This window comes from Castor canadensis, chromosome 13 (genome assembly GCF_047511655.1).
Source record: "Castor canadensis chromosome 13, mCasCan1.hap1v2, whole genome shotgun sequence".
Taxonomy (NCBI): domain Eukaryota; kingdom Metazoa; phylum Chordata; class Mammalia; order Rodentia; family Castoridae; genus Castor; species Castor canadensis.
The window spans coordinates 125,769,590-125,794,772 of record NC_133398.1 but is presented as its reverse complement, the minus strand read 5'-3'; the positions used below and the strand labels follow the sequence as shown (position 1 = coordinate 125,794,772).

General features: G+C 43.2%; 1 long non-coding RNA gene and 1 pseudogene across 1 annotated transcript; one reads left to right on the top strand and one right to left on the bottom strand.

Annotated features, from left to right (window-relative positions):
- The first annotated feature begins 6,448 nt into the window (after positions 1-6,448).
- LOC109683425 (cyclin-C pseudogene) lies at positions 6,449-7,330 on the top strand (annotated as a pseudogene).
- A 10,009-nt stretch (positions 7,331-17,339) lies between these two features.
- On the bottom strand, positions 17,340-24,293 carry LOC141415600 (uncharacterized). Its single transcript, XR_012440585.1, has 3 exons — positions 23,203-24,293; positions 18,245-19,621; positions 17,340-18,005 (listed from the first exon to the last, which is right to left on the bottom strand). It is a non-coding gene; the product is annotated as an uncharacterized lncRNA (long non-coding RNA).
- Positions 24,294-25,183: the final 890 nt, after the last annotated feature.

Here is a 25,183-nt window from a genome sequence, read left to right as displayed (position 1 = left end):
TAAAGAGCACCTCAGGAGCAGACTTTTGCAGGTACGTGCTAGTGGCACAGTCCTGCAGGACACCACCAGCAGCCTGGCCATGTGGTGTGTTGACTGACCCTGCCTGTTCTTTCAGGCATGAGTCTAATGGATTCTGGGAATTAGATATTCTGGACAGGGATGGGCTTTTGCTGCTCCCCAGAAATTCCAAACTTCTCATATTCACACTATTGGATCGGGAGCTTGCCATCACACTGGTCCCCAATGTGACTTCCCAATCAGAGGACAGCTCCTCATTGTCCTCCACTAGCTCCCTGATGTCTTCTGGCCTTGACAAGTTGGGTCCTACAGACCTCTCGTGTATGGATACACCATGGAAGGAGTCTCGAGAGAGCGCGCGTCTTCTCACCTGCAGCTCATGCATGCCTGTTACTGGGCCCGGACTTGGTTTGGGACTGCCTCTCCCAGACCCCGGGACAGTATCAATGTGCCAGGTTCTTCCCACAAGGCTGCAAGTTCTGGGTTGAGAAAGAAGGCTCCCTTCCTGTGCAATTACAGGGGTCTCAGAGAGTTCACAGTTGTCACTAGATGATGTCTCTTTTGGGGACTTGAGTGGGAAGGCAGGAAAAGGACTCTGCATGGTTGTAATTGCAGTTTTTCCTGTCACCTCCTCTTCTGGACCTTTTTCAAGAGCGTCTCCTAGGAAATTGGACACCTTGGCCATGGAGTCTGCCCTGGAGTCACAGGAGGTTAAGTAGGGAGAGGCAGGCTGTGGAGGGGGCAAGGCTGGAGCCTTCTTAAGGGTGAGGAGGTTTATGAAGTTGAGGACCTTGAGGAGTAGGCCCCACTTGTGCCTCACCCAAAGCCTTTTAACATGTGCCTCCAGCACCTGTTCAGTGTCAGGGTGAAGAAGGAAAAGCTTCTGGGATGGGCTTCTGCAGGTCTCCCAAACCTTTGAGGACAGTTCATTCCCAGTTCCCATGTCAATGTTTGAGTTTTCAGAAGGGGACAAGGCATGGTCCATAGTGTGCCCAGAATGATAAACACCCACTGGCATCCTGCCCGTATTGATCTGCCCCATCTTTGGGTTTAAATGGACATGTAAGAGGTCCTCTAAATGCTTCTTGTCTGGACCCATCAAGGAAGCATTACCTGAGTCACTTCTTGTGAGTCTCATAAAGTCCCTTTCTGACTCTATCTCAGAGATGGTTTCTAGAACCCTCACTCGGGAGTTTTCTGGATCCCTGTATAGACCTTTTGTTACCCTCCCCAGACAATGACCCAGGTCCTTGCTGGAGTTCTCCCATCTCTGGAGAGTTTCTGGACCCCTTGAGATAGTCTTCTGTATATTCTGACTGCTGTCATTTGCAAACATGGAGGTTTGCGAAGTCCCCCTGTTATTCTTTGCCTGACCTGCCCCTGGGAATTTGCCCCTGGAATCCATCAAGTCCGGAGACAGCTGGATCTTGCATGGTAGTCTGTACCGGTGTTGTGTGAACCTCTGTCGAAGGTGTTGCTCTAAATGGTCTCGGAGCTCTGGGTTGATAAAATCCCCTGGGAGGTTTACAGTGGACCCCTGGTCCTGGGAAGCCCAATTTTTGGGAGTGTATTGGCTAAAGACATCCTGAGATTTTTTGATCACAGAGGGTAAAGCCCTCTTACTTTCTAGACGCTTCTTCAAAAAGTGACGTTCTAGATGTTGAACAGTAGTTGGAATAGGAAATTGGGTCCCATTCTGGATTATAGAGCAAGAAACTCCACAGGCTCTCACTGGGAATGAGTGGTATGGTGGGATTGAGAGAGAGGATGGGAGATGAGTCTGGGTATGGCTCACAGCCACTGATGGAGGCTGGGACCAGGGTAAGACTGGAGTCAAATGTTGAGGCTGGACCAAGTGGTGGAGTAAGGGCTGAGGGGAAAGCAGTTGTGGAGGTCCATTACCTTGAACTTGTAATGGAATGTAATTAGAGAGTCCATTGAATAAAATGCAGGGAAATTCTGGTGGGGGAGCAGACATGGTAGCTACCAGGGACTCGCTGTGTAGAAAGGGCAAGCCCCAGAAAAGCTGGCTACATTTCTGCTGTAAATGGTTCCCTAACAGATTGGGGCAAAATTGCTGCTGAGAACCAAGAAGCTGCTCTGGTTTGCCATTTGTGTTCCAGAAGGGTTGGGGGGTCATAGCTTCCTGCTCACTGAGTGTCTTTAATGTATTACCCAGTGACTCCAGTAGTTCGTTTGATCCCTCCTTTCCTCTTCCCTTACAAACTTTAAGTTTGGCTCTCTTGCTTATCATTATCTCCAGCAGCTTCTGGACATCAGGATTAATGAAAAAGGGACCCCCAACCTCTATCTGCCTGAATGAGTCCTCTAGTGGGTGGTGGGAATGATGGACTCCTTGGGATTCACGATGTGATGAATTGGAGAAGCACCAGGTTCTGGCAGCCACCTGCCACCAAGAGGGTGCTGAGATAGGACAGCTAGAGCGACCAGGGCCTGAGATGTCAGGATTAGGAGAAGGCAACCAAGAGCTGTTGGATGGAGAGAAGGTTTCTGGGATGGTCGTCAGTGGGATTTCCTTTGAGGCACCTGGAGGAAGAGCCAGGCTTGGATCTGGCATGGACAGCGGGCAGGTAATGTGTTCATTAGAATGAGATGGGTGTGGGGGATGTGCAGGTGGCTGGGGTGAAAGTCTTCCTAGAGGAATCAAAGTCTCTGGTGACCTAGTGGCACTCTGGAATGAGTGTGATCCAAAAGAAACTGGGGGAGTCAGTGCGACTGTTGACAAGGTAGAGGCCAGAGGCAGTAGACACTCAGTCAGAGGAGCTGGAGAAGCCAAAGGGGACAAGGTAGTGACAAAGCCATCCTCCATAGGCTGTCCAGGTGGCTGGTGGATTCTAGCAGACTCTTGTATGAGTATTTCACCCAGGGCATTTCCTCTTAATGGCAGTTGAAAGCTGCTGTTCTCATGGAGCTTCCCTAGGTGGCTGCAGGAAACAGGTGGTACAACCTGAAGTCAGCAGGAGATGGGCCAGAAGACCGGGCAGAGTGGATAAGATAGGCACCTGTACTCTATGCCCCTTCCACTGCCCCACCATCCTGAGTTTTACAGAGCCCTTGCTATCCTACAACTCAGAGCTTTTATCATATCCCCCCAAATCTGAGTACCATCCAACCCCATTACCACTCCATTCCATGAGGTAGGAATGAGGGTAAGGAGAAGAGGAAAGTCCTCACCTGTGCAGAAGTGAAACCAGGTCCCGAATCTTGTGCACTTTTTTCCTCCAATGTCTGCAAACTGGAAATGGAGACAGAATTATTATGGTGGGGAACAGAAGGACCTGGGATCCTATAGAAGGCTGAATGAAATGTCCACTTGGTAGAGACCACTGGATATTAAACTCTGCAGCTCAAGCCTCAGTGTCCAAGGCCATGTGACTGGTGAGAGTGCTAGTAACAAACATAGAGTGAACTCATTTCATCATTGATAGGGTGTTCGCACCTATCCACCCTCTATTACCTCTATAACAGCCCTGTGAGGGAGAAAGGGTGGGTCATTTCAAGGAAGAATGAGTCTTTAATGGAGTAGGAGTTTGTCCATTGGTAGACCTGCAGGTCCTACCTCCAATCAAGGAAATACTGCTCCAAAGCCTCCCAACCCAACCTCTACTGGGTCACAACCATCCCCAGAACCATCACAGCTGTGTATTCACAGGACATGGGAAGTATCCCATAATCTGATTTCCTTCCCAGGACACTCTGTCTCAGGGCCCTGCAACTGACATCCTAGGAGACTTGGATGAGATCCTAGCAACAGGTGAGATAAAGTCCCCTCAAGAAAGGAAGCACAGAGCCTACCTTTCAGGCCACCAGTCTTCCTTTTCCTCTTGCTCTGTGCCCACTTTACCTGATGCTGAAAGAGAATAAAAAGGCTATGGCTTCGTTCTCTCTCTCCTCTCCCTAAACAAGGTGCAGACATTCCCTGTCCTGGATAATACAACGCTACTACATTTACCTATGGGAACTCCATATCCTTGCCTTTCCTTTTACTTATTTTTAATATGGGTAAAAATGTTTTCTGTCTTTCTTGGACAACACACATGGGATTTCTCCATGAGATCCACCATGGATATACTCAGTCACTGTCTTGCTGCTCAGAGCAACAGACCCAGCCCTGTAGGTGCCTCTCAGCTGCCAGTTGTCATCTTCCTGAAGTCAGAGACCATTCTCTGACTTCATCATTCACTCATGAGACCGTTCACTCATGAGACCATCATTCACTCATGAGACCATTCTCTGACTCATCATTCACTGATGAGAGTCTCTCAGGGACTCAGCACAGCCCTCTGAATCAGGCCAACATGGAGGATTGGTGTGGCCCACAGGCTCCTTCCATGAGAAGTGAACAGATGAACCAGTGCTTGGGGCCTTTATTCCCTCAGGAGTCTTTGTGATTGACTTCACTCTTGCACCTGCAGCACGCTACACAGATGGGTCTGAGAGCTCAAGTAGATGACTGAGTTTTCATGCTAGCCCTGCCTTGACCTGTCAATGGTTATGAGAAGGATGTTCTGTCCTGAGATTTCCCTTCTGACATTGTCTGTATTTGATTTGGAAAAGTGAACATAGTAAAAAAAAAAAAAAGAGAGAACTATCATTTGTTGGGTCTGGCCTATAGGTTTCTTACCTTCCTCAGTTTCTTCTTTTTCCCAACTGGTGGTGAGGGTGGCTTACTCTGGAGGTAAGGAATTAATAGTAAGAAAAGTCCTAGTCCACACACAAAGGCAAGGATCATATCCATTGCCCAAGTGGTGGAGCTGGGGATCAGCCATGTGGCACTAATGCTATTCAGAGAAAAGAGAAAATTCTCCAACATCTGAATTGCACTGTTGTTCTCGAGCAACTGAGTTCTGGAAATTCTTTTGGGGAATAGGCAGTAAGGTTCCAGGCCTGCATCACAGAGCTGTGCCCTCATCACAAAGGGGTGCTGAGAGGGGGGAGGGGGAAGGGGAAGAAGAAGCTGCACCACAGCCCCTCCCCCAGCCTCCAGCCCAGCACATCCCCCCTACCTCCAACTCTACCTGCTGGTTTTGTTAGAGATGAAACTCAGCTCATTTTCTGTTACTTCTCCATTGATCCCAGACATTAGCTGCTTCCTTGGAGATCTCTGAAGACCATCTCTTTCATAGATTTTGTAACTTTGACTTGTCTCTGGAAATTTTGTTGTTTCACATGGTTTTCTATGCTCAAGAGCTCTGTGTACAACTCCAACATTCCCACACGATATGTTCTTGCCTTGTGTCAACTCAGACATCAGCCTGCAATTTCTCTTATAGTTTTGTGAATTTTTAATAAAAATCTTGTTTTTGTATTTAATTTACTATCTTCAGCTAAAAGTTCTTAAGCAAAAAACATTATTATTTGAAATTCATAAAAATTAAAATAAACCTTCAAGGGATATTTGTGCTTGTTTCTAGCAGTTTTGCTTGTAAAATCAAATTTAAGCTGCAAAAGAAGTTTTGGGAACTTCTGTGCACACATACACACACCTTTACCTAATCGATCCACTATACTCAAATCAGAGAATTAACCATTTCTTACCATTCAAATGCCTTTCATTAGTGTTGCTTGTAAGGTAGTACTGCTAACAGCAAATGTTTTCAATTTGTTTATCTTGGAATATCCTCATTTTTTCTTTGGAATCTTTTCTCAACTTTTTCTTTCTTTAGCTCTGTATATACCATCACACCAACATCCTTGCATTGTTTCTGAGTGGAAGTCAGTTGGAAATCTCACTATTGTCCTCTTATACATGAAGTGGAGTTTTTCTCTGTTGCTTTTAACATTCTTTTTTCACAGTTTAACTATGATATATCTAGGAATGGATATATTTGGTTTTGTTTTGCTAAGGGGAAACATCGAATCTATAGATCAATGTTTTACATCAAATGTGGTTTTCAATCATTATATTTATTTTCTTTCTGAGATTCTGTTTGATAATATGACTATTTGGGTGATCCAGCATCATTTGCAGAAAGGATCTTTGCCCTGTTGTACTGTATTGCTCTTGTTCCTTTCTTCACAATCAGTTAATACATTCAGATGGGTCTACTAAGGGACTGTCTTCTGTTCCACTGATTTTCTTGTCTTGTTCTCAAAAATCACACTGTCTTGATTACTGTTGCTTTATAAGAAGTCTTGAAGTCTGGTATTACCATCAAAGTTTCTTCTTTTCCAGTGTCGTTTTGACTCTTCTGGGTCTTTTTTGTGTCTCCATAAAGTTTCATAACCATTTTTTCTGTTGTTGTTTATATCCAGCAATTAACTTGCTGGAATGCATTCACTCTACAGAGCAGGCTGGAAACAACTGGCATCTTAATAATGACTGAGCTCTTTCGGTCGCCGGTCGCCGTCGCGGAGCAGAGTCTAGCAGATCTGATCCGGGGTCGCGGGTACACGACGGGCCGGGTCTATGGTCGCGCCGCGGGCCGCTCCGCCGGCTGGTGCTTTTTTATCGCGGCGAGCTGTGTTCCATGGCAGGGAACTTCTGGCAGCGCTCCCATTATTTGCAATGGATTTTGGATAAACAAGATCTGTTGAAGGAGCGCCAAAAGGAGTTAAAGTTTCTCTCAGAAGAAGAGTACTGGAAGTTACAAATTTTTTTTTACAAATGTTATTCAAGCATTAGGTGAACATCTCAAGTTAAGACAACAAGTTATTGCCACTGCTACAGATGATTTCAGGAGATTCTATGCCAGGTATTCTCCGCAAAGTGTAGATCCTGTATTAATGGCTCCTGCGTGTGTATTTTTGGCATCCAAGTAGAGGAATTTGGAGTAGTCTCAAATACAAGATTGATTTCTGCTGCTACATCTGTATTAAAAACTAGATTTTCATATGCCTTTCCAAAGGAATTTCCTTATAGGATGAATCATGTATCAGAATGTGAATTTCATCTCTGAGAACCAATGGATTGTGGCTTGATAGTGTAGCATCCTTGCAGACCTTTGCTCCAGCAGGGGCAGGACATGGGCCAAGAAGACATGTTGCTTCCCTTGCATGGAGGATAGTGAATGGCACCTGCCGAACGGATCTTTGCCTACTGTATCCTCCTTTCATGATAGCTTTAGCTTGCCTACACCTAGCCTGTGTTGTGCAGCAGAAAGGTGCCAGGCAGTGCTTTGCTGAGCTTTCTGTGGATATGGAGAAGATGTTGGAAATGATCAGGGTTATTTTAAAACTATATGAGCAGTGGAAGAATTTTGATGAGAGAAAGGAGATGGCAACTATTCTTAGTAAGATGCCAAGACCAAAACCACCTCCAAACAGTGAAGGAGAGCAGGGTCCACTCTAGCTACAGGCAATCTTAAAACATTCCGAAGAAGTTTATGGTGGACCCCTTGGAAATAAACCATTGGACAGATTTCAGTAATGTCTTCAGTGGCGCACAAATGACAACGAATAGCTTGTTTTTGTCAAGCATATTGGGATTTTATTTTTGCAAAATAAGTTTTTCTTTACCTAAAATGATTCTAGTACATAATTGATTAAAATTTCTTGATTATAAAAGCTTGGAAGGGTTCTAAGGAGACCTACAGGCAGACAGACATAGACATTCCAAAGTTAATAGTTTCTGATTATTGTATTTATTGATTTGGATAATGAAAATTTTTAGTTTTTTATTAAGTCAGGAAACATGAAACGTAATTTGTTTAAAATTCTCTTTCGTCATTGAGGAACCAAAAAAGGACATAAACAGTCATTAAATGAGGGTTTTGTTTTTTTATTCCCTCCGTAAGTAATTTAAAAAACTGTGTAAGTAATCAAATCTTACAAAATCCTGGAAGATTTTGGTAATGATTCTGATAATTTCAGGGAAATTAATCAAGTACCTATTGATTTTAAAATGTATTTTGTTCTGTAGTTTTGGTATCTTGCCACAGAAGATTCTAGCCCAGTCCCAGTAGAAAAGTGCAATATGTATAGCACACTTTGACATTTTAAAACTTGTATTAATGCCACAATCATTTTGAAATGCTGGGCAAACTTTAAAAAATAAATTCTATCTAAGGTTATTTGTAATTAATTCAAAGTTACTGGCATTTTGAAAGTTTCATTGGATAAAACACCATAAAACAGTTGAAATTTGGGAAAGTTTTTAATCTGCTGTGAAAAGTTTTTTTCTGAGATACATATACCCTACTTTAATTTTGTGTCTTAGTGTGGACTCACAGACTTACTGCAGGTATCCCGCGCCAGGAACACAATCAGGTTTCAAGCCAGTTTGAGACTGGCTATTCTTAATTCTCATATGAGTGTAGAACTTCACACTAAATGCTGTGTCGGTGGGACTGTGCTGTCTGTGGAACTTAGTAAATTTATCATTTTCTTCAGACTTGAAGGAGAGTGATAATACAACTTGGAATCATAGGATGTTAATGTACAATTTAAGGATTCAATTTTTTATAAATCAATTGTGAAAGTGGATTATTAAATGATTTTCTAGTATAAAACTGCAAGAATAAAAGTAAGTTCTCCAGCTAAAAAATAAATAAATAAACAATGATTGAATCTTCTTATTCCTGCAAACATCATGAAATATATGACCACATATTTAGTTTCCTGATTTATTAATCACAGTTTTATGGTTTTCCTCAAACACAGCTTTTATATTCTTATTAGAGTATTTAATTTTGGCTTCATGTTTTCAATTTCATATTTCACTTACTCATTGCTGGTGTATAAGATTCATTTTTGCATATTAATTTTATAGCTTAGAACTTTGTTATAATCAGTTATTCATGCAAGGTGTTTGCTTACTGATTCTGTAAGATTTTCCTTGACATCCCTGTTATCTGTCAACATATATCTCCTTTCCAAACCTGTATACTTTTTAATTTCCTTGTCTTATAAGCTCTGGCTTCCAGTATGATGTTGAAAAAAATGATGAGAAATCTTTTCCTTGTTTTTGATCTTAGCAGAAAACCTTTGAGTTTCTTACCATTCAAGATGGTGTTATCTTTTAGTGTCTTCTACATGTTTTATTTTTTCAGGTGAGGAAGCTTGTACACTGAGAGTGTCTGCATCTATTTGTATGATCGTGTGATCTTTCTTCTTTAGACTGCTGATATGATATATTACAATAATTGATTTACAAATGTTAAACCAGCCTTTCACACTAGAGAAAAATTGCCCTTGGTTGTACCATATAATTGTTATTATTTAGGTTTGAATGATATTTGCTAAGAATTTGTTGAGTTTTTATGGGGTTGTTACTTTTTCTTCTTCTAATATTTTGGTCTGATTTGTATTAGATCAATGCTGACCCAATAGAATGAGCTAGGAAGTAATCCCTCTGCTTTTGTATTCTGGAATATACTGTACAGCGTTAATATAATTTCTTCATTAAATGGTTGTTAGGAGTAACCAGAACTCACCTGGGCCAAGTGATTTCTGTTTTGGAAGGTTATTAATTATTGATTCCATTTTTTGATAGATATACTCCTACTCAGATAGTCTATTTCTTTTTGTGTGAATTTTGGCAGATTTGTCTTTCAAGAAATTGTTCCATTTCGTGTACTTTATTGAATTTGTGTGCAGAGTTATTCATAGTATTCACTTATGATCATTTTGATGTCCATAGGATAATTATTGATGTCACTTTCTTAATTTCATTGCTGGTGATTTATATCTTTTTATTAGCTTGTCTAGAGTCTTATTGATTGTTTGAGTTTTCATTTTATTTTATTTTTAGTTGATGAATAATGATCATGTATGCTCATGAAGTACAATGTAAAATTATGATCTATGTACCCGTAAGATCCATTGTTTTAAACCATTGAACTTTCAAATGATTATTGACAAATGTATTTTAATATGTCCATATTTGTTACCATTTTCTAGTCTTTGTCTTTGTCTTTGTTTCTTTTTTTGTTTTGTATTCATTTTCTACCTTTTGTGGATTCAATTGACCATTTCATATATTTCCATTTTCTCTTATTTCTTACTGTATCAGCTAACTTTCTTTCATTTTTCTTTACTGGTTGCTCTAGAGTTTGCAATTACAACTAATCCAAGTTTGGTTTGGAATAAAACCATACCACTTCACATGCAATAAAACTAACTTATTAGAAATAATCACAGTTCATTCTTCTCATTCCTTCTGCCATTAATGTTGTTCATTTCACTTATATGCAAGCAAACACAACCTCTATCTACTTATCGACTTACCTGCTTATCACCTATCTATACACATATAGAACAAATTGTTGCTGCTATTGTTTTTAGCAAATGGGAAATAAATGTTGTTATTTTGTCTTCATTAATTTTTCTCCCTTTTGCTCTTCTTTTCTTAATGTAGTTACAAATTTCTGACTATTATCATGTCCCTTCTATCTGAAGAACTTCTTTTAACATTTGCTGCTGGCCAGTGTACTAAGAAACACTGCTTGTTTGAGAAAGTCCTTATTTTTCCCCATTTTTGAAGGATAATTGCACAAGATACAGAATTCTAGATTCTTTTTTAACCCTCTACCTTATATTTTATTTCACTCTCTTTTTACTTGCATGGGTTCTGAAGAGAAGTTGGATTTAATTTTTTACTGCTCTTTATGTAAAGTGTTTTGTTCTTTTGGCTTTTTTCATGATTTTCTGTTTGTATGTGTGGGTATTATTTTTGTTTCATTTGTGGTTTTGAATTTACCTTGTTTATTGTTCTTTGAGAGTTTACTGGATCTATGGTTTTGTGTCTGACATTAATTTTGGGGGACGTTCTCAGTTGTACTCCTTCAAATACTTTATCCTTTCAGTCTTCTCCTTCTAGTTTCCTATTATGCATCTTTGTAGTTATCTCATAGTCTTTGATTTGTACTCATTTGTAGTTATCTCATAGTCTTTGATTTTCTTTCTGCTTATCAGTTTTCAAAGTTCCCGTTGGCATATTCTCAAGTTCAGACTTTTTCTGTTGGAGTTCTGTCTATAAATGACCCTAAAGACAGTCTCCATTTCTGTCACTATGTTTTTAATTTCTAGTAGGCCTTTTTTATTCTTTCTTAGAATTTTCATCCCTTTGTTTACATATCTGCTTTTGCATGTTGACCACTTTTTTATGCTCGAACCCTTTGCTTATTAATTATTGGTACTTTTTATTTCTGATCTGATGATTCCAACATTTCTACTCTGTCTCTTCACACAATTTTTGTCTATCAGTAGACCTTGCTAATTTTTTGTTGAAAGCCAGACGTGCTGTATTGTGTGAAAGAAACTGTGCTAAATAGACATTTAGTATTGTGGTGGTTGGGTGTTGGGGGAAGAGAAATAGTTCCAGTTCTCTGATGAGGTCTCAGACCTTTAGTGAATCTGTGCTCTGTGACCGAACAGCAAAGCGTTCCTCATTCCCCCCTTTTTGTTGGAACAGGATGTCTAGAGGCATGTAGTTAGATATTTCCACACCCCCACCACATTCACAGGGAAGACTAGGGGGCATCTGGGGTTAAGTATGGGCCTCTCCCAAATGAAACCCTGAACAGGTTGAGTTCAGGAGTCCCCTTCCCCTGGGTCACTCAGGCTGTGATAAACCTTCAGTCAGTTACGCCTTAAAAAGTAGTTTCTCCTGAAGTCAGACCTTACAAATGGAATGTTTTTGGATTCAGAATTGGTTACTTTTCCCTTTATGCTTACCATGAGAACCTGACTGAGCTGGAAGCAAAACTCACCTAACTGTGAGGAGCCCTATAAGGTTGGATCTTCCTGAAGTTTTAAAATACCCAGCCTGTCCACACTGAGCCTCTGGCTATTGGACAACTCTTGTTCAGGTTTTCCTTCTCTAGTACTGTATCCCAAAGATATCTCTGCTAGTGGCTTTCTGCTCCAAGAAACTGTATCTGTATGTACCTGTTTATCTCTCCAGGTTTTGTGGTAAGAGTTTGTCCTGTTGTTCAGTTTGTTTAGGTTCTTACATGTTGTTAGGACATTGGTAACTTCTACACCCTTTATATACAAGACTGAAACCAGAGGTACTCCTGTCATGTTTTACACATTGTTTATTTCATTTCCCCCATGACTTAGGACTCGTCACTCATCTTCTTAGGGCTGCCTGGCATATGTGATGTGGTCAGGGTAGACTGTGACACTGATGATGCACAATGACTCATTCCTCCCAGTATTTACATGCTTCTGTGGTTCCCCGACACAGTGACTTCTGGCTTGAACACATGCTTTTATCTGGCCATTGGGCCACCACACACTATAATGGAAAAGAGACTAAAAAACAGCTTACACACTGGGCTTGCTGTCATCTGTTGTAGGTCAGTCTGTCCTGGCAGAGGATGAGTGATCATAGAGAAACATGGACCTCAGCCTTCCAGCAACTCTTTCAAAACCCCATAGAAGTGGGTGAAGTCATCTTACAACATCTAGGTTCAGCTAGTCCACCAACTGAATGTAATTCCATGAATGGCCCAGGCAAGACCAGCTGAAAGAAACTCAACCAAACCAGGACTCAGGAGCACTGAAGTTGCAATGTTTGAAGTCACTATGTTTTGAGATGGTTTGTTACATGGTAGTAGTTAATTAAACTATGATACTGTCTTCGGTGAAGGTGTGGCTATAATGCTGATAATTTATTTTTTTCTTATAAATATTTTTAGTGTTTTTAAATATTTTAATACAACAAAGATATAAAATAATATATACTAGTTAAATCTGGATTTAATTTAGAATCAAGGTACTTACTTATGTACAATACTGTGCTTCAAGGTATGGCTACCATAGGAACTTTCTTATGTTCAAGCAATACTAGCTTTTCTGTGGACAGGGGGACTTAAGTAGAATTCTCAAAACTAAACGTGCCCACTTTAATCCAAGCTAACTTTATTTCCCCTGCTGAGTATCAGTTTGCACTTTCTTTGTTCCATATCAGAAGCATTTTACCGCCTTAACAATTCATGGATTTTCTGAATGAAAAATCATTTTTCAGATGACATTACGATAATACCAATTGGCTTTGCTCAGTTCCTCAGACAACCCAGTAGTTCTGATTGAAACAGATTTGAAACAGCAATGAAACTGACAGTGTTATTTCGCCTGCCATATCAAGGCACAAAGCTTCCTTATGTGACATATGGAGCACACTGAATAAAAAGTCCTTTGGTTAATTTGAAGAAGAATGCATTCTACAAACCAACTTTACTGGAAGCTTAAATGATGGCTTATAGAGCTCATAAATTTGTATAGCACTTGATACAAGTAATTAATCATGAGTTATTTGAAATTAGCAGCCTTCAATTGGGGTGAGGCAGGCAGACTAACATCTACTTCCACACTAGTTTCAGTCATTCAAAGCCACTCACAGAGAGGAAGCAAAAACAACTCAAATTCTTCTCATCTGTCACCTGAAGCTTTCTGACTTTTGGTGTTACTTAGTAATTCTCCACTACAGAGGGACAGGAGTAATTCAAACTAAACTTACAAATACCAACTGTCCAAACTGCCAAGTAAAGTTGATAATTAAAACTGACATGCTTTGTTGGCTTTGAAAGTGTCTGAATGAAACCAATACTGTTTAAGAAAACAAACAGACTATCCTAAAAGAGTTTTCTTGTCTCAAATGCCTGAATCCTTTAAAGAACTGACAAATAACTATATACGGTAATCACTTTTTGTATGGGATGTCAGCTTACAAAAAGACTATCAAATACTTAAACGTATTAAAGAGTTTAAATCAAGAATCTGGTTAATAGTTTCTGCTGGGTATTAAGGGGGTGGGGGAGAGGGAGGGGGTGGAGTGGGTGGTAAGGGAGGGGGTGGGGGCAGGGGGGAGAAATGACCCAAGCCTTGTATGCACATATGAATAATAAAACAATAAAAACAAAGAATCTGGTTAGCATTCTTCAGCATTTTGCATCTAGAATTCTTTCAGTTAATGATGACATTGACTTTGCTGAATATAGTCATAGCAAAATGAGTACGATTTTGTGAGTGTATGAATAATACTTTTAAAACAGCTGTTCCTAAAACAGACAGTTTCTTATCAGCTATAAAAGGATTGGGCTTCTCTGTTACCCATTCTCATATTACAAGGGTTTTGGGAATTCTTAGTCCTAAAGCTCAAGCAGGCAGAGTAGGGCAGATCAGCACTCACAGTGTCAGGGTTGTCCTCTTGGCAGCCCTCTCAGCCGATAGGTTTTTCTTGGGAACAGCCATATTTATTTAACTGACTGGTTCTTAGGCTAAGCTCATTGCTTTCTGATTTGGAAAGATATTAATATACAGAGCCAACATACAGGAGTTACATCTTTGCCATAGCAGTTCTGGCCAGACACACTATGGAAAGGACTGTAGCACATTTCTCAGATTATTTGTGGGTTTCCCCAAATAAGTTGGTAATAAGAGCGGACTTGCCTTCTTTAAAACCTCTAAGGTGGCCACAAGGTCACCTTGTGCCATCCTGATACTCATAACCTATGTCTGTTCTTTTTCCTTAGTCTTGCTGGAGAGCTGTCTACTTTACTGATGTTTTCAAAGAAGTATTCCTTTGTTTCATTGACTTTATTCTCAGTCGTCCAGTTTCACTGATTTCTCCCTAGAGCCACAAGCTGTCATTTTCTTCTGTTTACTTAAGACTTATTTTGCTCTTATTTTTCCAGGATTTTTTTTTTCCTTTGCAGTACTAGAGTTTGAACCCAGGGCTTTACACTTGCTAAGCATGAGCTTTGTCACTTGAGCCACACTCCCAGACCTTTTCCACTTTAGTTGTTTTTCAGGCAGGGTCTCCCATTTTTGTCCTACTTACAGCCTCCCATGCAGCTAGGCACACCCCACTGTGCCCAGCTTAGTGAATGAGATGGGGTCTCACTAACTTTTTGTCTGAACTGGCCTCAAAGCACAGTCTTCCCAATTTCTACCTCTGGAGTAGATGGAATTACACACGTGAGCCACCATTCCCATTCTTATTCTTCTAGGTTCTTGAGGTGGAAGCATAGATTATTGACTTGAGACTTTTCCTTTTTTCTCAGCACTGTTTTCCTCTCTTCACTTGCTCTAGGTCATATTTTAATATACTATATTTAAATTTTCATTCATTCTTATTTCCCCTCGAGACGTCCTTTTTGATGTATACACAGTAGAGATTTTCCTGTTATCTTTCTCTTACTGATGTCAACTTTGGTTCCATTGTGACTGGAGAAGCTCTTTGTATGATTTCAGGTTTTTTTAATTTGTTATGGTAGACAGATTTTTGTGTTTTATGTCCCAGGACATATCTATCTTGTTGCATGTTTCCATGGGCACTTGGAAAGAATATGCATTTTGATATTGTGGGGTGAGATATCTTATAAATGACTAGATAATTTTGGTCAGTGGTGTTAATGAGGTCTTACTGATGTTTGGTCTGTTTTTACCAGTCATGAAGAGAAGGTTGTTGAGCTCTCCAGCCAACAATGGATTTTTAAATTTCTCTTTATTTTCCTTTCACATTAATTTGAAGCTCTGACACTGATGCACAGTTAGGGTTACCATGTATTCTTGGTGACCTGATCCTGTTATCATTACACAATCCCTCTGTGTCGCCAGTAATTTCTCTTGCTTTTTTCTTTGAGTCCAGGGGCCAGAAGCTTAAGTCTACACTGGGAGAGAGGAAATGGTTGGTCCAGGTTTTTTCATTTAAACAAAATGTAACTGGGATGTTTCATTCCATGCATGGGTACAGATATTCCTAGGAGTTGGGAGAACATCTCACACCTTCATCTTTCCTAATACCCAGCAGGAGAAAAGCTGTGTCCTGGAACCGCCCCTTCTTGAGTGACCCTTCTGGAATGTCCTTCCTAGAGAAACTGAGGACAGCACCTAACACTTCCACATTTCGTACACCAGCCTCCAACTCCCCTCTTACTTCCCCATTGAGGGATAGGGTCACGTGGCCAAGCGACTAGAACCAGAACCACCAGTGCTAGCACCTGGGTAGGAGCAGGTAGCTTCCAGAGCTCTGGTGTCTCACGTAGGACTTGGGCAGGGACTGTCCAGGGACATGTCAACAGTTTCTGCCCTGTGCACATTCCTTAGAGTTCAGAGGATATTATCTGGAAGGGACAGACAAGAGGATGTTACCTGGTGGTGCAGGACGAAAGAGGGTCACAGTCTGGTTCACAGATCCAGGTGTCTTATCCACCTGGCCAGAACATGAGCCTGACTGAATTGTGCAATCTGATAACCTCTGTGTGGCCATGGTGTCACCCTGGGCTCCCCTGCCATGCTTACCCACTGGTCCCATTGCCAGTACACGACAGATGCCCTTGTTTCTGGAGGTCCCATCTATCTGGTTGACTGTGTCCCTACAGGGATCCCCTCCTCCACTCCCTGTTCACATCATGACTCAGTGGGGCTGGGGACGCCACCTGAGTTGGCCATAGTTTTGCAGATGCACTCCCCAGGTGTGGGAGCACTTCTGAGAATCAGCTCTTCAATGACAGCTGTCCTGCAAGCATCTGACCTGCTACCTGGACTCAGGCTTTAAAGCCCCAGGTCTGCTAGCTGGCCTGCCTCCCTCCCCACCTTGGAAACAGTGATTGGCGTTCCTGGACACAGGGTGGCATCTGTGGGACCTCTGACTCCCTGCATCTGATAAAGCTCGAAGCCAACCTGTCCCTGGATCTTTTGTTATCTAGGGAATGAGATCCTTACGAGGACAATTCAGCCTTCCTTCCTCATCTCATGTACTACAGATGACACAGATCTCTTATGATTTGATCAGAGGGCATTTGTCAAACCTTCTGTGATCCCAAAAGGGCACTGTGTCCCTGACACGTGCTCCAGTTACCTCTGCTCCCCTTTCAGAGCCCTGGACTCCTGCCATGCTGGGATGTGCTGGCTGCTGTACGGCAATGAAGCTCCAAGGGCAGGGACCAGGGTTATCTGGTTCACTTTTGTGTCCTCAGCCCCAGCAAGTACCGCCTCATGAAGGTGAGCAATAGACAGTGCTGAATGTACATGTGCAAAAGAATAGCAGCCATTTAAATACACGAATTGTGAAACTTTACAAATTTCACTGGAAAAGAGGCCGTGTTTCTGGGCAGCACTTATTAATTTATGTTCAAATACAGATGCACTTTTCTAAGATTACCTGCAGCTTGGTTTAATGTATATTCAGACCCTCACTTCTGATCCTTCCATCTGTCTTCCACCTTCTAAGACGACTATGGAACCATGTTTGAAGCCCGGCCTTCACCCAGGAATCCTATCCTCCTTGGCCACCCACCAGTGTCCTGGCCTTCCTTGGCTGCAACATGGCCAGCAGGTCTTTACCCACAGTTGGTGACGATATCCCAGAATCAAGATCCACATGTTTGGTCCATAACCTGTCGGGACTACAACCACCTTGCTACAACTGGATCTCCCAGGCCCTTTTATAGTAGTAAAATAATAGATCTATTGTTTGCTTTTCTAACAATTGATTTTTTTTCTTTATTCAAACAAGTTTCCTTTGTTCTCACACAGCTTTTGTCAAGTGTTGCTTCTCTCAAGGACAGGGTTTGACACAGCTCCTGGGCACCTGACGTAAAGTTTGCATATGTTTGACTAGAGGAGGTGGAAGGCACCCCTTCTTTGTCCTGGTGCAGAGTTGACACATTCAATTCTGTCTTCAGAGATAAATGACATTATAAAGAGAAAGCTGTTATCACCCTTACAAAATTTAAATTTTATTATCAAATGAGTGAATGCATTCCTTATGTGAATCAATAATTCCAATCTACTTATGTCAGTTACTATGTAGTGGAATCATTTCACTGCTCTAAAAATGTCACAGAATTCACATCAAAACTCATCAGTGACTCAAGTGTTGGATCCTACACAGTAGGAGCTGTCACCTTAAAGAAAAAGTCCCTCTTCTGGGCATGATGTCCACAGTCGAGGCCTTCCTATCACCATCCAGGAGCTCACCCAGTGGGGTAGCTGGCCCATGTGGCAATCCCACAGCGGTCGTCCTGGCCTCTGAGATCTTCACGTAGCTGTCCATGCCCCATTTCTTACTCCAGCTAAAGGAAGAGCAAATTCTCCACTAAATAGAGAGAATGAGGCACATCGACACTGATAAGACTAACTCCTGACTTGAGGGAAGGCCTCAGCTGTGAGCACCCACATCAGAAAACCAGATCTCAGAAATAATCTAAGATTTTGCTCTTTTAAAAGCAAAGGGGAGCTTCGACCTATACACACTTGCTGAATGCAGATATGCAAGAGGATAATAGGCAGTTAAATAAATGAGTTGTGAAACCTTAAGGATGAACTCCCGGCGGCGGCTGCGTTGCTGCGCTCCGGGTGCCCAGGGGAGCCCCGCGCCGCGTGCGCCCAGCAGCCCGCCGGCCTGTGGCCAGCACTCCCGGGCATAGTCCTCGCCGCCTGGTTCCCTTGCTGCCAAGCGCCAGTCATGGTCCCGGCATGTGCTATGTCCAGTCTCACGCGCAGGGCACGGGTGACGGACTGAGGCCCAGGGAACAGCAGGAACCCGTGGAGCTGACGCTAAGGCGCAGTAGAGAGGTCCAAGGCAAGAATGTTTAGGCCGTCGCTTGGGATGGCGTGGGGCTTCTCCACGCATCCACTCACGTCTCCGGCACGTCTGCTGAGACCCGTGTGTCGGGTACCATGTCTGCGCCGGGTTCCGAGCTGCACACAGGGCTGCCGGAGCTGCAGGCGTGCCCTCGTGGAGCTGATGCTCCAGTGCAGACGACGGCACCGCGCCCGCGACCAAATGAAGGAATGAAATAATTACACGCAAAGCAACTGAGACAGGACCTCCCTCCTCTCTCCTCTCCATCCCTGTGCTGTCTGCATGTGAGAAGTGGCTCTGCCAAGACCCACGGTCGGCATTAGTGGCCCAGGCCGCCCAATGTGTCTCCCTGTCTTCCCTGGATCACTTGCCACATTTTGGTCATCACTTCAGACGCTAATGTATTCCCCAGGGCCCGGGAGGGGCCATTCATTTAAAGCTCTTTCTGTGGAATCTGTTCTGGTCTGAGGACCCTGAGGGAAGAAAAATACCAGGAGATGAGAAAAAAGAACAAGACAGCTCTGACTTCAGAACCCCCAAGCAGACGGACAGATGCAGAAGGGAGCAGGGCCCACTTGCCGAGTTGCCTTTGTCCTGCGGTGTAAATGTCCCCTTGCCTTTCCTTGTGTCCTCTGAGGGCTCTTGCTCCCCTCCCCCCACCCTTTTGCCTGTGGCCCTCCAGGAACAAGAGCGCACCCCACCGCCAGCCTCCTGCCTCCCAGGGAGAAGCTGTCCCCAGGTACTGGGAGATGACATCCCCGATTACAACTCAATCTGCTAGTGTCCCTCCCCCTCGCCTCCCAGGTTCCCGAGGAGCCACACGCTGGCCGTCAGGGTTCCTGTGGGGACCAGCCTCAGTGTCTGGGCCACAGTGGCCGGCAGGCTGGACCCATCCTGTGCCAGGTGGTGGAGAGGGGGGTGAGCCAGCATGGCAGCCACAGGCAGATGCGTGAGAGAGGTGAACAGGAGTGCGCGGCCCCAGCTGGTGTTGCGTAACTCTGGGGTGGGAAGGCCGGTGGGGCTGCACCCCTTTGGGATTGCGGGTGACAGCTGCATCTCGTGGAAGGATTCAGAAATTCCAGGCGCGGTGGCAGGCCCTGTAATCTGCAGGGAGAGGTGGCCTCAGTATGACTTGTTGGAGTGACAGGTGTTGTCAGTGTGTGAGTCTGGGGATGGGGCCTCTGGCCAGAGGCTGGCTTGTACCCCTAGAGCTGGACATGGGCACTAGTATGACCAAGGACACTTGTGCCCTTGCTGCATGGCTGGGCTTGGAAGCAGGCTCCAGCCCTGGGGCATGCAGGGCCACCTGCCAGGCTTGCCTCTGTTTTAAGAGAATGTTCCATGGCATGGGTGCTGGGCAGCTAGCCTGGTCCCCGCCTGTGACCGAGAGGGGTCCTCAGCCAGGATTCTCTGACCATCGAATTCTGATTTCAGGAGATTCCCTGATCCTCTCCCAACAGTTCCAGATGCTTTGCAGCCCCTGATGCATTTCTCTCCTGTACTGGCATTTCCCTGCCTGGCTCCATCCCCTTCCCTCCTGTCAAACATATGAAATAACTGGGCTTTTCAGAGCATAGCCCCTGAGTCACACACAGGTGTGTGACTGCTGGGAGGGAGCCGTGGGTTTGGTGGTAAATACTTGTGCACCTAAGCATGGGTTGAGAATGCCAGCATCTGTATAAATGATGCTTTTGATAAAGTGTGGGTGTGTGAAGTGTTTTGGAATGTGACTCTCCTGTGCAAGTGTATCTTAGAAGTGGATTCATCTGGAATTTGAAGCAACTGTTTTCTCATCGATAAGGAGCTGACAAAGACAGGAAACAAAAGGTGTGAATGACTAAACAGTCTTCTGGATAGGGAGAAGGGAGGATGTAAGCTCCATAAGAATTACAGCTAATCTTTTTTTTTTTTTACTATTTAAATAAAAGATCTGGAAGAGGATGTGTGCAGTGAGTCCAAAAAAAAAAAAAAAAAGAATGAACTCCTGAGGAAGAGGTCGTGTTCCTCGGTAAGACTTTTCCTTATTATTTTCAAATAGAGATGCTCATACACACTGGGAGCTTTCAAGTCACTGCTGAAAGTTTCTCCACTTGGAATGTATGTTTATACTACGTATGGTTCCCTCAGTTTCATGCCATAAGGGACAGAGCCACAGACAGGCCCCTCGTGGAGGTCCCCTCACCAGCTTGAGCTGAAAGACCATCGACACCGTATCCTCAACCACCACTGAGTGATCCTTCAATGATGTCTGACACAACCAAACCTCCATGTGTCTCCAGCAGGAAAACAGAATCCCAAATGACAACTACAGTTGAGTCCAGTCAGAAAATGTGAAAGACAGTTTTCAAGATGCTGTGATTTTAGGTTATTGGTTGTACAGGAAGAGATAACTGGAATTTGATCTCTTCACTGCACTACCCAGGGGTCCTTGTGTCCTAGTAAACATTTATCACCACTTCAACAACCCCAGTCCTGCCACAGAGTCCCTAACCACAGTCTCTTTTCTCAGGGTGCTGACCTCTGGTCTCTGCTAAGACACTCAGCTCTTCTTTTCTCAATGACTGGTTGATGTGTCTGCATCCCTTCTTCCTGGAGTTCCTCTCTGACCGTCTCACTCTCCCACCAGCACTCACTCAATGAGGTGGGGAGCTGCCTTTTCACGGTGAAGATGACGGGCTCATAGTGGGCACTACATAAATTGTGGTTGGGTCAAATCTAGGTACCACCCTGGAAGAGGAATCTTTTTCCCACTACCCCACATTCTATGTATAAAACATAAAGAACTTCTGTCCTGATGGCAAATTTGTCACTTTAGCTAAAATATAGACTGGGCACCTGACATAAGGTCAGCACATATATACTGGGGGGAGCCAGTGGGCACCCACTCTTTCTTCTAGCACACCATTAGGACATTCCATTGTTTCAGAGAAGAACGACATATTCATTAAATCGGTGCATTAAAAACAGAAAGCTACTCTATACAACAGCCCACAGCCAATATCATACTAAATGGGGACAAATCGAAACCATTTTCTCCAAAGTCACAATGAGACAAAGATGTCCACTTTCTCTACTCTTCTTCAACATAATCCTGGAATTCCCAGCCTGGGCAATACAATAGGAAGATGAAATAAAAGGAATTCAAATAGGAAATGAAGAAGTGAGACTATCCCTATTTGCAGATGACGTGGTCTTATTCGTCATCAATCTCCTTTTTTCAAGAGGACACTGTTACCATTTAGAATTCAATCCTGGGACTTATTCTTATCCCCTGGGACTAAATCTGGGATGGTGATGCATAGCAGGTTGCCCTTGATTAGACAGTATGACAGGTAAGATTTCTGCTGTAACACTGATGCTACTTCTGATGGGTAGTTCTCAACTTTCAGAGATTTTTTCTTACTGGTTTGCTACTTCCACTATTACCTCACCATGTGGTGAGAGCCCTGTCACAGGGCATAGCCTCACTTCTGATAGTGCACTGAAGGTGCTTTCTGGTTTGGTTGGCTTTTGGCAGTGCTGGAATTGGTATTCATGGCTTTAAGCGCATGAGGCACACACTCTACTGCTTGAGCAATGCCTCCAGCCCTTGGACAGCAGTATTTTTTTCTGAAATAGGGTCTTGCTTTATGTCTTGGATGCCTTAAATCCCAATCCTTCTATTGATACTTCCTGCTCTTGCTAGGATGACAGGCTGTTGTCACTGACCCCAGCATTTTTCTGTTGAGATGGCGTCTTGCAAATTTTTTGGCCTGGGCTGGCCTGGAACCATAATGCCACCTGTGAAGCTAGGATGGAGGGTTGAGCTAACCATGCCTCGCTGTTGGTTGACATACGGCCTTTAGATCTTTCTGCCCAGGCTGGCCTCAAACAGCTGTCTTCTGGATCTCAGCCTCTCAAGTCACTAGGATTACAGGAGTGAGCCACTGTGCCCAGCAAGGTGAGTATTTTTTTCAAGCTCTCAATGAGTGAGCCAACAATGACTAAGTGATCTTTCACATGAGAAAATGAGAATTAATCCTGCCTTGGTACCAAAGGAAACACCAACAAAACCAGCAAAGTGGTCTATTAGAACACTGCACTCTCTAGTTGTCCTTCCCTGCTTCAGACCTTAGTGAAGCTCTCTCCTGTTTTTCTTGTCTGGGAACAATGTGTTGGAGTCCATAGGCCACCATGTTCAGAGGAGCTCTGGGTGCTGGCACCTGCATGGGTGCACTGGGGTCGCCTGGCCAGTGCAGCTTCCTCTGTCCTTGCTGTGTGGATGGACCGGCTGAGCACGGTCACTGTGAAGCACGGGAAGAAACTCTCTCAGGTGGGACACTTGCCTGTATGAACATGAACCTTTGTTCTCATTTCCTGTACCTTTGGCTTGTCAATTCTTCTTACGTTTGTGAAACTACATAGACCTGAATATATTACTCCGTCATACATATGCAGAGTTTATGTCAGGTGCCTAGTCTACATTCTAACAAAAGTGACAAATGTACCATCAGGAGCAAAGTTCCTCGTGCAATAATTCCTCAAACATTCTCTCTGTTTTGTGCTTCTGGATTTCAAAGCCATTCCTCACCTGTCTGAATTCCTCTGTGGTCTCCAAAGCCCAGTACGGAACATGTTGAATGCAAGAGATGATTTTCTAAGGACCACGGAAAGAAATGCAGAAAACCAAAGCATATCACACGCACCATGTCCTTTCATCGACAAGGTGAATGAAGCCGTGTTTCCCCTGGCTGTGCTCCTCATTGTGCAGCTCAATCATTTTCAAATTCTCCTCCCATACTGCTCGCCTCTGTCCTTCTTCATTCTAGAAATAAGCACAAGTGATGGTCTCTCATTCTGTTTAAAACCCACGCCCAAAAAATGAAGAGACACTTTGGCCAGGGATAGCTTTGAACTTCTGGGAGCTACAAATGTCCAGAGACAGCAGGGTTGTTTCCATATTGTGCTCAAACAGGTGTCATTAGGTTACTGCTTTGGTAAAACCTGGCTTCTGGAAGCTCCTCCCTGGCTATGGAGTCTCTCTGGGGTTCTAATGGACACTTTTGATGCCACCAACTTTGCTGTAGGTTTTGTTGTGTTTTGTCTTCCACTCTTTTTACTGTGCATCCAAAGAGTGATTAAATTTTGGGGCAGCTGAGGCCATTCCCAAGCAAAGGGTGGCGAGGAAGAGAAAAGGATTCATATTTTGAAGCTGCGAAATGAAAGAGAAATAAATGAAGATCTCATTGAACCAATGCATCTAGAACAGCATTCTTTTTTATACCTGAGAAACGAAAGACACCATGGAGGAATTACAATATTTAAACTGTTCTTATAAGTATTGGCCCATTGACTGAGGATAGGGTTTGGATTAAAACAGTCACATGGAGGTGTTTTGCTGATGCACCAAAATGAAGAACAACCTGCCAGATGTCTAGGAGTTGAACAGTGAATGCAGGGTTAGTTTAGAGTGAGTATGGTACCAATGTGCCAGGGGTCAGAAGCTGGTCAGCAACTTAGAAGTAGGAACCCTTGGTCCAGGTTTTGTCACTCAAACAAAACCTCACTAATGGGATGTTTTATTCCATATGGGAACAAAGGTATCCCCAAGAGTTGGGAGAACATCTCGCATCTTCATCTTTCCTAACATCCGGTAGGAGAAGAGCTATGTCTTGGAACCTCCTCTTCTTGAGTGAAACCCTTCTGGAACGTCCTTCCTAGAGACACTGGGAAGGACAATATCCAACATTCCCACATGTCACATATCAACCTCCAACTTATTTCCAAAGTCCTATAAGGCCTTCCCAGCTGTGCTTGAAGAAGTGTCATTCATAATTTTTCTTGGACGCGTCACACCTGTCTTCTTCCTTCCCACATACAGCCAGCATGTGTGTCAATGTGGAGACAATGGCCCAGGGAGCCTTGGGGCCTTCCATCCATCCCATGGCTTCAGCAGTCACATTCTGCTTCTGCTGTCTTTGTGCTCCCACAGTTGAGTTTGCCAAGCAAGGGATTGCATTGATTTTTCACATTAGGTAGGATGAATGTCTTCCTACTAATGAGATTTTTTTTAATCCACTACAAGGAAACAAGGAACATCTCTCCATTTATGTAGTTCTTTGTCATTTTGTCAGTCTTGTAATTTCCTCATATAGAACTTGTACATTTTTTGTTAAATAAATAAATACCTAACATTTTATTTATCTTGATACTAATATAAATGGTACTGTAGTTTTATTTCAAATTTCATTTGCTTATTGCTGATACATGAGAAAGGAATTGACCTATACATATTAATCGTGCATTCTGCAACCTCGCTATAATTTGTCTTGAGTTCTAGGGTTTGTCTATGGTTGACTCTTTTGTATTCTGTGCTTAGACCACTGTGTCATCTGTGAAAGAAGGCACTTTTATTTCTTCTTTGTTAATTTGTGGAACTTTATTTTGTTTTCACGTCTTATTGCATTAGCCAGGACTTCCAGTACTGTGCTGAAAGGAGTGTGAAAGGCACCACTCTTGCTTTGCCCCTGATCTTGGTGAGAAAGCGTCTAGCTTCTCCCGTCAAGGACACTGTTGCCAGTAGGGTTGTCATAGATGTAATTTATCATGTTGAGGAAGTGCCCCTCTCTTATTTTTTCGGGATTACCATTTGTGCTTGAAGTTTTGGGAGAACTTTCCATGTTCTTT